The 13,308-nt window shown below is 39.1% G+C and overlaps 1 pseudogene; it reads right to left on the bottom strand.

Moving 5' to 3' along the window:
* Positions 1-7,545: 7,545 nt before the first annotated feature.
* On the bottom strand, positions 7,546-8,097 carry LOC138435271 (NEDD8-conjugating enzyme UBE2F pseudogene; annotated as a pseudogene).
* Positions 8,098-13,308: the final 5,211 nt, after the last annotated feature.

Genomic DNA, 13,308 nt, shown 5'->3' with positions numbered 1-13,308 from the left:
ATAGTAAAGTTGCAGGATATAAAATTAACACACAGAAATCCCTTGCATTCCTATATACTAACAGTGGGAAAACAGAAAGAGGAATTAAGGAAACAATTCTATTCACTATTGCAATGAAAAGAATAAAATACTACTACTACTACTACTAAGTCACTTCAGTCGTGTCCAACTCTGTGCAACACCAGAGACGGCAGCCCACCGGGCTCCTCCATCCATGGGATTCTCCAGGCAAGAACACTGGAGTGGGTTGCCATTTCCTTCTCCAAAGCATGAAAGTGAAAAGTGAAAGTGAAGTCACTCAGTCATGTCTGACACTCAGCGACCCCATGGACTGCAGCCTACCAGGCTCCTACTTCCATAGGATTTTCCAGGCAAGGGTACTGGAGTAGGGTGCGATTGCCTTCTCCCAAAGAGTAAAATACTTAGGAATAAATCTATTTAAAGAAACAAAAGACCTATATATAGAAAATTATAGAACACTGATGAAAGAAGTCAAAGATGACACAAATAGACAGACAAATATACCATGTTCACGAATCAGAAGAATCAATATAGTGAAAATGAGTATACTACCCAAAGCAATCCATAGATTCAATGCAATCCCTATCAGCTACCAATGGGATTTTTCACAGAACTAGAACAAATAATTTCACAATCTATATGGAAATACAAAAAACCTCAGATACCCAAAGCAATCTTGAGAGAAGAATGGAACTGGAGGATTCAGCCTGCCTGACTTCAGGCTATACAACAAAGCTACAGTAATCAAGACAGCATGGTACTGGCACAAAGACAGAAATATATATCAATGGACAAAATAGAAAGCCCAGAGATAAATCCATGCACCTATGGACACCTAATCTTTGACAAAGGAGGCAAGAATATACAATGGAGAAAAGCAATCTCTTTAACAAGTGGTGCTGGGAAAACTGGTCAACCACTTGTAAAAGAATGAAACTAGAACACTTTCTAACATCATACAGAAAAATAAACTCAAAATCGATTAAAAATCTAAACATAAGACCAGAAACAATAAAAATCCTAGTGGAAAACATCGGTAAAACACTCTCTGACATAAAGCACGGCAGGATCCTCTATGATCCACCTCCTAGACTAATAGAAATAAAAGCAAAAAAAAAACCCCAAAAACCAGAAAACACAAATGGGACCTAATTAAACTTAAAAGCTTTTGCACAATGAAGGAAACTATAAGCAAGGTGAAAGGATAGCCTTCAAAATGTGAGAAAATAATAGCAACCAAACAACTGACAAAGAATTAATCTCAAAAATATACAAGCAACTCCTACAGCTCAATTCCAGAAAAATAAACGACTCAATCAAAAATTGGGCCGAAGATCTAAGCAGACATTTCTCTAAAGAAGACGTACAGGTGGCTAACAAACACATGAAAAGATGCTAAACATCACTCGTTACCAGAGAAATGCAAATCAAAACCACAATGAGGTACCATCTCACGCTGCTCAGTATGGCTACTATCCGAAAGTCTATAAACAATAAATGCTGGACAGGGTGTGGAAAAAGTGGAACCCTCTTATGCTGTTGATGGGAATGCAAACAAATACAGCCACTATGGAGAACAGTGTGGAGATCCCTTAAAAAAACTGGAAATAGAACAGCCATATGACCCAGCAATCCCACTGCTGGGCATACACATGGAGAAAACCAAAACTGAAAGAGACACACAAAGTGTACCCCAATGTTCACTGCAGCACTGTTTATAATAGCCAGGATATGGAAGCAACCTATATGTCCATCAGCAGACGAATTGATAAGAAAGCTGTGGTATATATAGACAATGGAATATTATTCAGTAATAAAAATAATGCATTTGAGTCAGTTCTAGTGAGGTGGATGAAAGTGGAGCGTATTATACAGAGTGAAGTAAGTCAGAAAGAAAAACACCAATACAGTATACTAATGCATATATATGGAATTCAGAAAGATGGTAATGATGACCCTATATGTGAGAAAGCAAAAGAGACACAGATGTACAGAACAGACTTTTGGACTCTGTGGTAGAAAGTGAGGGTGGGATGATTTGAGGGAATAGCATTGAAACATGTATATTATCATATGTGAAACAGATTGCCACTCCAGGCTCAATGCATGAGACAGGGTGCTCAGGGCTGGTGCATTGGGATGACCCTGAAGGATGGGTTGGGGAGGGAGGTGGGAGGGGGTTCAGGATGAGGAACACATGTACACCCATGGCTGATTCAAGTCAATGTATGGCACGAACCACTACAATATTGTAAAGTAATTAGCCTCCAATTAAAATAAAAAGAAAAAAAATAATAAAATTTATTTGAACCCCCCACCAAAAAAAAAAAAAAAATCTAAAAGATGATGATGTGAAAGTGCTGCTCTCAATATGTCAGCAAATTGGAAAACTCAGCAGCGTCCACAGGACTGGAAATTTCAGTTGTCATTCCAGTCCCAAAGGAAGGTAATGTTAAAGAATGCTCAAACTACTACATAATTGCACTCATCTCACACGCTAGCAAAGTAATGCTCAATATTCTCCAAGTCAGGCTTCAACAATATGTGAACTGTGAACTTCAAGATAGTCAAGCTGGATTTAGAAAAGTTAGAAGAATCAGAGATCAAATTGCCAATATCTGTTGGATCATCAAAAGAGCAAGAGAGTTCCAGAAAAATGTATACTTCTGCTTTATTGACTATACCAAAGCCTTTGACTGTGTGGATCACAACAAACTGTGGAAAATTCTTCAAGAGATGAGAATACCAGACCACCTGACCTGCCTCTTGAGAAATCTGTATGCAGGTCAAGAAGCAACAGTTATAACTGAATGTGGAACAACAAGGTTCCAAGTTGGGAAAGGAGTATGTCAAGGCTGTATATTGTCACCTTGATTATTTAACTTATATGAAGAGTACATCATGAGAAATGCTAAGCTGCATGAAGCACAAGCTGCAATCAAAATTGTCAGGAGAAATATCAATAACTTCAGATACACAGATGGCATGACCCTTATGGCTGAAAGTGAAGAAGAACTAAAGAGCCTCTTAATGAAAGTGAAAGAAGAGAGTCAAAAAGTTGGCTTTAAACTCAACATTCAGAAAACTAGGTTCATGGCATCTGGTCCCATCACTTCAGGGGAAATAGATGGGGAAGCAATGGAAGCAGTGGCTGACTATTTTTTTGGGCTCCAAAATCACTGTAGATGGTGACTGCAGCCGTGAAATTAAAAGATGATTGCTCCTTGGAAGAAAAGGTATGACCAACCTAGACAGCATATTAAAAAGTAGAGACACTACTTTGGCGACCAAGGTCTGTCTAGCCAAAGCTATGTGTTTTTCAGTAGACATGTATGGATGTGAGAGTTGGACAATAAGGAAAGCTGAGTGATGAAGAATTGATGCTTTTGAACTGTGGTTTTGGAGAAGACTCTTGAAAGTCCCGTGGACTGCAGGGAGATCCAACCAGTCCATCCAAAAGGAAATCCGTCTGGAATATTCATTGGAAAGACTGATCCTGAAGCTGAAACTCCAATACTTTGGCCACCTTATGTGAAGAACTGACTCATTTGAAAAGACCCTAATGCTGGGAAGGATTGAAGGCAGGAGGAGAAGGGGACGACAGAAGATGAGATGGTTGGATGGAATCACTGACTCAATAGACATAAGTTTGAGTAAACTCCAGGATTTGGTGATGGACAGGAAGGTTTGGTGTGCTGTAGTCCATGGGGTAGCAAAGAGTGGGACACGACTGAGAGACTGAGCTGAACTTAATTCTCTTTAATATCATTCCAGTAGGAATGCAGTCTCCTCATCTAAAATGAAGATTGTTGGGTTCAGTTCAGTTCAGTCACTCAGTCGTGTCCAACTTTTTCGACCCAATGAGTTGCAGCATGCCAGGCCTCCCTGTCTATCACCATCTCCTGGAGTTCACTCAAACTCATGTCCATCGAGTCAGTGATGCCATCCAGCTATCTCATCCTCAGTCGTCCCCTTCTCCTCCTGTCCCCAATCCCTCCCAGCATCAGAGTCTTTTCCTATGAGTCAACTCTTCGCATGAGATGGCCAAAGTACTGGAGTTTCAGCTTGAGCATCAGTAATTCCAAAGAACACCCAGGACTGATCTCCCTTAGAATGGACTGGTTAGATCTCCTTGCAGTCCAAGGGACTCTCAAGAGTCTTCTGCAGCACCACAGTTCAAAAGCATCAGTACTTCGGTGCTCAGCTTTATTCACAGTCCAACTCTCACATCCATACATGACCACAGGAAAAACCATAGCCTTGACTAGATGGTCCTTTGTTGGCAAAGTAATGTCTCTGCTTTTGAATATGCTATCTAGACTGGTCATAACTTTCCTTCCAAGGAGTAAGCATCTTTTAATTTCATGGCTGAAATCACAAGATTGTTGGGTAGTTAGTGACAATAACACGACTAAACTAAACCCAGTTCTCACCGTACTCAAACCTTTAGAGCAATTTGATAGTTCCATTTTATTGACTCACTTTCTACATTTGGCTTCTGAGACACCACCTCGTCTCTTTCCCAACCAAATATTTGCTTCCTCTACATCTCAGAATATACAAGTTTGGTACATCAAATTGCCTATTCAAAATTCCCCTGGATGTTTGCATGTTTGCTAAGTTGCTTGAGTTGTGTTCAGCTCTTTGTGACCCCATGTACTGTAGCCTGCCAGGTTCCTCTGTTCATGGAATTTTCCTGGCAAGAATACCAGAGTGGGTTGCATGCTCTCTTCCAGGATATATTCCCAACCTAGGAATGCAACCCACATCTCGTGTCTCCTACCTTGGCAGATGGATTCTTTACCACTAGCACCACCTGGGAAGCCCAAGTAATGGAATGTTTAGCTTGATATTTAGCTTGCTTAAATAATGTAACAGGTTCAAAACCAATCTCTTGATTCTCCTACCACTAATAAAGGATGGTCTTTCTTCAAAAAATTTTCCCTTACTTTAGGAGCTCAAGATAAAATCCTGATATCATCTGTGGCTTATCTGTTTCTCACATACTTCACATCCAATTCAGAAGTATGTTGTCTACCATCAGATTACATCCAGTATTGATCTTTCCTCACCAAATTTAAGATACTGTTACAGTTCAACAACCATCATTTCTTGTCTCTTTCATTATATTGCCTTCTTATTCTATTTCTCTAAATTCACTTTTTATTCCTTAAAGTTTTATTTTAATGTTTTTCATTTACTTCAATTCAGTCAGTTCAGTTCAGTTGCTCAGTCGTGTCCGACTCTTTGCGACCCCATGAATCGTGGCACGCCAGGCCTCCCTGTCCATCACCAACTCCTGGAGTTCACTCAGACTCACATCCATCAAGTCAGTGATGCCATCCAGCCATCTCATCCTCTGTCGTCCCCTTCTCCTCCTGCCCCCAATCCCTCCCAGCATCAGAGTCTTTTCCAATGAGTCAACTCTTCGCATGAGGTAGCCAAAGTACTGGAGTTTCAGCTTTAGCATCATTCCTTCCAAAGAAATCCCAGGGTTGATCTCCTTCAGAATGGAATGGTTGGATCTCCTTGCAGTCCAAGGGACTCTCAAGAGTCTTCTCCAGCACCACAGTTCAAACCCAGCATTTCTTCAGCGCTCAGCCTTCTTCACATTCCAACTCTCACATCCATACATGACTACTGGAAAAACCATAGCCTTGACTAGACGGACCTTAGTCGGCAAAGTAATGTCTCTGCTTTTGAATATGCTATCTAGGTTGGTCATAACTTTTCTTCCAAGGAGTAAGCGTCTTTTAATTTCACGGCTGCAATCACCATCTGCAGTGATTTTGGAACCCCCAAAAATAAAGTCTGACACTGCTTCCACTGTTTCCCCATCTATTTCCCCTGAAGTGATGGGATTGGATACCATGATCTTCATTTTCTGAATGTTGAGGTTTAAGCCAACTTTTTCACTCTCCTCTTTCACTTTCATCAAGAGGCTTGTTAGTTCCTCTTCACATTCTGCCATAAGGGTGGTGTCATCTGCATATCTGAGGTTATTGATATTTCTCCCAGCAATCTTGATTCCAGCTTGTGTTTCTTCCAGTCCAGGGTTTCTCATGATGTACTCTGCATATAAATTAAACAAGCAGGGTGACCATATACAGCCTTGATGTACTCCTTTTCCTATTTGGAACCAGTCTGTTGTTCCATATCCAGTTCTAACTGTTGCTTCCTGACCTGCATACAGATTTCTCAAGAGGCAGGTCAGGTTGTCTGGTATTCACATCTCTTGAAGAATTTTCCACAGTTTATTGTGATCCATACACTCAAAGGCTTTGGCGTAGTCAATAAAGCAGAAATAGATGTTTTTCTGGAACTCTCTTGCTTTTTCCATGATCCAGCAGATCTTGGCAGTTTGATCTCTGGTTCCTCTGCCTCAAAGTAAGATCCAGTGTTTTTACAGTTGCCTATAAAAACCTACATGATTTGGTCCTCCATTCCACTTTATGGCTTATATCATTTTGCACTTTTCCTTGTTCACCCTGTTCCAACTAAACACTCTTTCCTTTGCTGATATTTTCTGAATATGCATGCTCTCCATCAGGAAAGTAGGAAGGTACCTGGACCTGAATGCACATCATTTGTCTTGGATACTCAGCATATTTCTGTATTATTCCTCCCTGAGAAATTGGCATCTACATCTTAGCAATTCTCATGTTGACAACCAAACAGCAACAACTTCTCATCTTATCCTTTCATTCTTACCAGTTCTCACCAGCCCATTTGCTTGATCCTGCCTTGGAAATATGAATGTATAGAAATTATCAGCAGTGTTTTTGCCAGTCATTGTTTCTTTGGTATTTTATTTGTATTTCCCTTCAATAGTTGCTTGACTCAGCATCTTTCTGTCTGCTCTATACAATCAAAATACAAATTAAATGAGAATAGAAAAAATTATTAAATTATTAAATCATATAAATTCCAAATCTATCCCAAAATATATATTATATTAAAGAAAATACACATTTCAGAAAGAGATTTATGGTGACTGGGCAGTTTCATGACATCTAGGCATTCCAGAAAGGAGCTAAAATTTTTGTATCCAGTCACAGTTTGTAACAAGTTTCAAATCACCCATCGGCAAGCTACATGGAGCATATCAGTAGCATCACCTGTGCATGAGACTGATTTTGGGACTGACTCTGGGAAAAGAGAAAGAAGCATGCTTTAGCCTCAATTCTGAGTTCATGACAACTTCTCAAGAATCTCATCAACAACCTATACAGCACAGTTTCAAAAATGGTAAACATGTTATGGTAAGTGGATAACTCTTGATAACCTGAAACACATTATCTTGCTGTATTTATGTGGAACTCTTTATCTACCATGGGCTGTGTGAAGTGGTTCTTCCTCAAAACAACATACTCACAGGACTCTGGAGGACCCAGTGAGACTGAGGGGAGCCTGAGGACTGGGGAAGAGGCTTCCTTTTAGTTTCAGTTGGAGACAAACTTATAACACCCAGTACAGAATGCTGTAGTCTTCTCCTATCCTCTGGCACAACACTTCATGCTGTTTTCAACTATTCTGGAAGCCATCCTTGTCCTGCAAATGAGGTTCTGCAGCTTCAATATTTGGCAGATAATCAAAATTCAAAAGAGAATGAATGAGTTGAATCTCCAAACAACATTTCTCAATGTCCTCCTGGGAGCCCAGCCAGTGCTGTCAATCAAACGCTCTCTCAATAAACCTAGACATATTTCACCTGTCTCTGTGATGTTGGGGTGCTATAATTTGCTATAACTTGATGAAGCATCTCACTGTGGGAGGCACCACGTTATACGCATCAGGAACTTCAATTTCAAACAAATTTTCTACCCTGGTAGTAACCCTCATCTATCAAAAAACACAAAACAGCAACAATCCTGGGGTTTACAGTTAGCTGAAAGCAATGAAGCTTGCTTGGATGAAGAAACTGCACTTTATACCTACAAGGTAAATCAGTTTTAACCTCTGTAACAGGTAGTCTATCTCTCACAGAAACCTGATGGGTGGAATCAGAGGCTGTGTCTACGCTTGGGACCCTTTGAGATGATTATCCTGATTCAGTTGTCTTGCCAGCATCAGCATTATGGCTACCTTACTCTGGTCACCATGAGACAGGCGAGGCAGGATATGGGACAGGAAGTGGTCAGGCATACAGTAGGACCAGAGTGGTGAGGAAGAGACTCAGCTGCTCCCTATTTCCTTGGTAGTCTTTTTTTAAGAGCTGAAAGAAGCTAATCTCCGCACATACCTCCCAGCCTCCAAATTGACTGGAATCCCATAAGTCAGTAGATATAGCAATTAAAGAGTTAAACTCAGAGGGATATTTGGTAGTAACTGAACCAATAAAAATACCTCTTCTTTGAAACTTACTTATTCTACAATTAAAATTCTGTAGTGAAAACTGAAGTATGTAGTGGCATAATAAAGCCCACTTTTCCTGTCACGGTCACTGTTCAAAGTGGCCCCCATGATTCCTGACTCTGGATATTCACATCATTGTGTAGTTCTCTCTGATATTGTATCATAATTGGCTTGTGTGACCTATAAAATATGACAGAAGTGATGGTGTACAATTTAGAAGTTTAAGGCATAATAGAAATGATGGCATTTACCTCTTGTTCTGTCTTGGATTATGTGGCTAGGGGGAAGCCTGCTGCTATGTCATGAGGTCACTTGGTATACTATAGAGATCCACTTATGCTTTATGCCAAAAGCCCTATGAATGACCCATCTTATGAGAAGATCCTCTATCTCCTGTCTAGTCAGCAGATACCTGCAGCCACTATCAGGTCTCTCATTAGAGGCCATGTCCAGTCAACTAAATTATTGATGAATTACTAACTCACAGAAACTAATTTTTACTATTTTAGTCCTTCATTTAGGGGATTGATTTTTTGGATATTAATTTTTTTGTGCAGTAATGGGTAACTGAGACTTTCCAGGTGGCCCAGATTGTAAAGAATTCATCTGGTTTTGAACCCTTGGTTGGGAAGTTTCCCAGAGAAGGAAATGGCAATCCACTCCAGTATTCTTTCCTGGAGAATTCCATGGACAGAGGAGTCTGATGGGCTACAGTCAATGGTGTCACAAAGAGTTGGACACAACTGAGTAATTAACACAAATACAATGGGTAACTACTATACTTCTCAAAATTAATGTCTTAAATGCCATTTTAGTGTATATCTGAACAACTTAAAAATCAGATTACTCTTCAGCATAGAAACTTAGTGATTGCCCCCCACTTTAGAGGCTCCAAAAGTTCAGACACTCACTTTTCCAACAGTTTCAATGCTGAACACTGTACCTACATGCTAGATAAGCTCATTCAATTTCATCTGGGACTTCGAGTCAAAAGTTATTTATACAATCAATCAAAGGTGATAGAAAACAAATTCTAATACTAGCTTCAGAGACTGTAGCAACTTCAAGCATCCTGGTGTGCCAGGGGCCACAGAACCAGTAGCCATACCCACTGCCTAGTGCTAGTTTCAATCAAAGTTACAATTTCCAGTGTTCAGCTGTAGAAACAGGAGTCTTTACCCAACTGATTCAGTGGTGAAATTTGGCTGTGGCTTGCACTTTCACTTTTCCATTATTGTTGCCAGTTTTCTAAGCCTGATAATATAGAATTCCAGCAAATTTATTCATATATCAGTTAAGGTAACTGTAGCTGCTTGAATAAACCACTCAAAGCTTCAGTGGTTTAAAATATAGAAGTTTATTTTTCATCAAGTCACTGAAACTTCGAGGATTTTTAGTTAGTAGATGACTTTGATTGTTTCCTTCTTGAAACTCTGTCACTCTTGAGAGGACAAGAAGGCCAGGGTCTCCAAATGGAGGAAATAGCCTGCAAGTGTCTGACATTTTTATCTCTCTTATTCGGCAGGAGGAAATAAACTAGCAATATTTTTTCCTTCTCTATACAAATTTAAAAGGAGGTTTCTCTTAAAATTCTGTGTTGCCATAATGACACCTGGTTTCACTTGAAGTTAACCATTGCCTTTTTCTTATGGAAATGTTTATCTTAAGCTATGCTAATGTACTATGCATTTACCCCAAACTCTGTCTTCAAGTCGGTTCGCCTTTTTGGCTCAGAACATACTTGATAAACCAGTATGTTATACTCTGATATTGTTCCTCTAATCTATGTAAATGAAACTATTTGTATGGTGTTCTTCCCTTCTTCGGGGCTTCCCTGGTGGCTCAGAGGTTAAAGCATTTACCTGCAATGTGGGAAATCTGGGTTCCATCCCTGGGTCCAGAATATTCCCTGGAGAAGGAAATGGCAACCCACTCCAGTATTCTTGCCTGGAGAATCCCGTGGATGGAGGAGCCTAGTGGGCTACAGTCCATGGGGTCGCAAAGACTGAGCGACTTTACTCTCACTCTCTCTCTCTGCCCTTCTTCAAGATTCAGGTTAATCCTTTTATGGCCCAAGATAAACCATTTAGTACCAAGATTATCCCAAAATACATCTTATGGATGAGGGGCCTGGTGCCATTCTAAGTTTTGAGGCATTCCTTTCTTTCATTAACAGACTGCTGGTGACTATATAACATCCAGCTGAAGACTAGCAGGTGGGTACTCTTTCTGTCCCTTTCTGATGCCTATGTCAGAAGCTTTCTCTATCTCCTTTATACTTTAATAAAACTTTATTACACAAAAGCTCTGAGCGATCAAGCCTCGTCTCTGGCCCCGGATTGAAGTCTTTTCCTCCGGGGGCCAAGAATCCCGGCGTCGTGATTCAACAACAACCTTTCACTCCCTAAGACTGTAAGCATCTGCAGTTAAAGCAAGAACAAACAGGAATGAAGAAGTTACTCTATTTTAAAGTCATTCTATGCAGCAACACACATCACTTATCCTTACCTTCTTAGATGAGGCCCAGACACCAGACCCACATGGATTCACAGGTAAAGAGTGATATAGTTAATAATTTGCAGCAATTTCTTAGCAACAACTCTTTTCAACAGATTAGAAAGTACAAAACCTGTGTCATAATTATCCATTTTTGTCACATTGTGCTATGAGTGTGTTACAATAAGTTTATTTGTTTGTTTTGGTTAAATCTGCCAGAGGTAGATTGTTTGCAACTGGGAATCCTGCCTAATATAGCTGTGTTCTCAGTACTTGATCAAAATCAACCTATAATTGGACCAGTTAATATAAATTACATTGAATTAACTCTTTTTATGTTATTGAATTTCTTATTTTAATAAATGGGTTATTTATCAATAAATAGCTCTCATTTATGACACTAAACAGATGACTGTTTTAGTGACTCCATAACACTAAAAAAGTTGTAAGCCTCTGTTTGTGGTGTATACACTTAGAAACAAGGAAGGTCTCATAGTTATAAACAATTTGTCAGTTATGGAAACATTATATTTTCAAAATCCCTAGAAGAAACTTATTTATTTTACTTCCATTAATCAACAATACTAATATCCAACACTACATAGGCATACATTTTTTCTGAAATTATTTCAAATAAATGGAGACAATTTTCCCAGAAATAGTTGAGAATTATTTAATAGTATATATTATATTTCCTTAATCTTATAAATAATTATAGTTATATAATGTTTTATTGCTATGGAGAATCTCTACAAGTAATAAATACAGCTTAAAATTGTATTATTGTTCTTTAAATTTTTTTATTGGAAAAAAATTATTGTTAGGAGAATAGAACGATAATACACAGGTTTGGAGAAAATTTTTGCAAACGCAGCTGATAAAGTGCTGGTATAAAAACATATATTTATATATTAAAAACATATAAATGTATCTTAAAACTCAAGAATGAGAAAACAACCCAATTGAGAACTGGTCAAAAGTTCTAAAATGACATCTCACCAAAGAAGACAGACAGACAGCAATAAGCATATGAAAAGATGCTCAAGCTTGCTAATTATTAGAGAAATCAAATCAAATCTACAATGAGAGATCACCTCACACCAGTCAGAACAACCATCATTAAAAATCTACAAATAATAAATGCTGGAGAGGATGTGGAAGAAAAGGAACCTTCATATATTATTGATGGGAATGTAAATTGGTACAGTCACTTTGGAGAATAGGATGGAGATTCCTTAAAAAACTAAACATAGCTACCGTATGATCCTGAAATCCCATTCCTGGCCATGTATTAGGAGAAAACTCTAATTTCAAACTATACATGACTTATTTCATTTATATTAAAACCCTCCAAGTCCAACCATGTTGCTGCAAATGGCAAAATGTCATTCTTTATTATGGCTGAATAGTATTCCATTGTATATATGTACCAGATCTTCTTTATCCATTTATCTGCTGATGGACATTTAGCTTGCCTTCATATATTGGCAATTGTAAATTGTTGCTGCTATGAAAATTGGGACCTGTGTACCTTTTAAAATTGATGTTTTTGCTTATTTTCAAACAGTTACTTGAAATACTCCAATTTACTCCAAACCCTGGTGGCTCAGAGGTTAAAGCGTCTACCTGCAATGTGGGAGACCTGGGTTCGATCCCTGGGTCAGGAAGATTCCCTGGAGAAGGAAATGGCAACCCACTCTAGTATTCTTGCCTGGAGAATCCCGTGGACGGAGGAGCCTGGTGTGCTGCAGTCCATGGGGTTGCAAAGAGCCGGACACGACTGAGAGACTTCACTCTCACTCACTCTCTCTCATGCCAAAGTAGAATTTCTGGGTCATGTGCTAGTTTTGTTTTTAGTTTTTTGAGAAACCTCCATACTATTTTCCACAGTGGCTGCACCAACTTACATTCTTTCCAACAGTGTATGGGGGTTTCTTTTTCTCCACATCCTAGCCAACCATATCTCCCAAAAGTTTGGATTTGTATTTCCCTGATGATTAGGCCAAGTGTCTGTTGGCCCTCTGCACATCCTTATTGGAAAAATGTCTATTCAGATTTTCTGCCTATTTCCACCCCCCACCCCCCACCATTGCACAGTATGCACAACTTCCCCAACCAGGGATCAAATCCATGCCCCCTGCAGCGGAATTATGGAGCCTCAACCACTGGACTGATAGAAAAGTCCTGCCCACTTTTTAAAATCAGGTTTATTTTTTCTTAATGTAGAATACATGAGCTGTCTATATTGTTGGATATTAACCCCTTAAAAGTAATATCGTTTACAAATATTTTCTCCCATTCAGTGGTTGTCCTTTTGTATTTTTTTGATTCCTGAAAATCTATTTTTTAAATTTCTGAATAAGGATGGCCATCTGAAAAAGAATACTTCCATTTAATATAAGCTTCACCTAGAAATTTCATAAATTATTCATAAAT

This window comes from Ovis canadensis, chromosome 1, assembly GCF_042477335.2.
Source record: "Ovis canadensis isolate MfBH-ARS-UI-01 breed Bighorn chromosome 1, ARS-UI_OviCan_v2, whole genome shotgun sequence".
In the NCBI taxonomy this organism is placed as follows: Eukaryota; Metazoa; Chordata; class Mammalia; order Artiodactyla; family Bovidae; genus Ovis; species Ovis canadensis.
The sequence above is the reverse complement of the archived record's forward strand: the minus strand, read 5'-3'. Positions and strand labels throughout refer to the sequence as shown.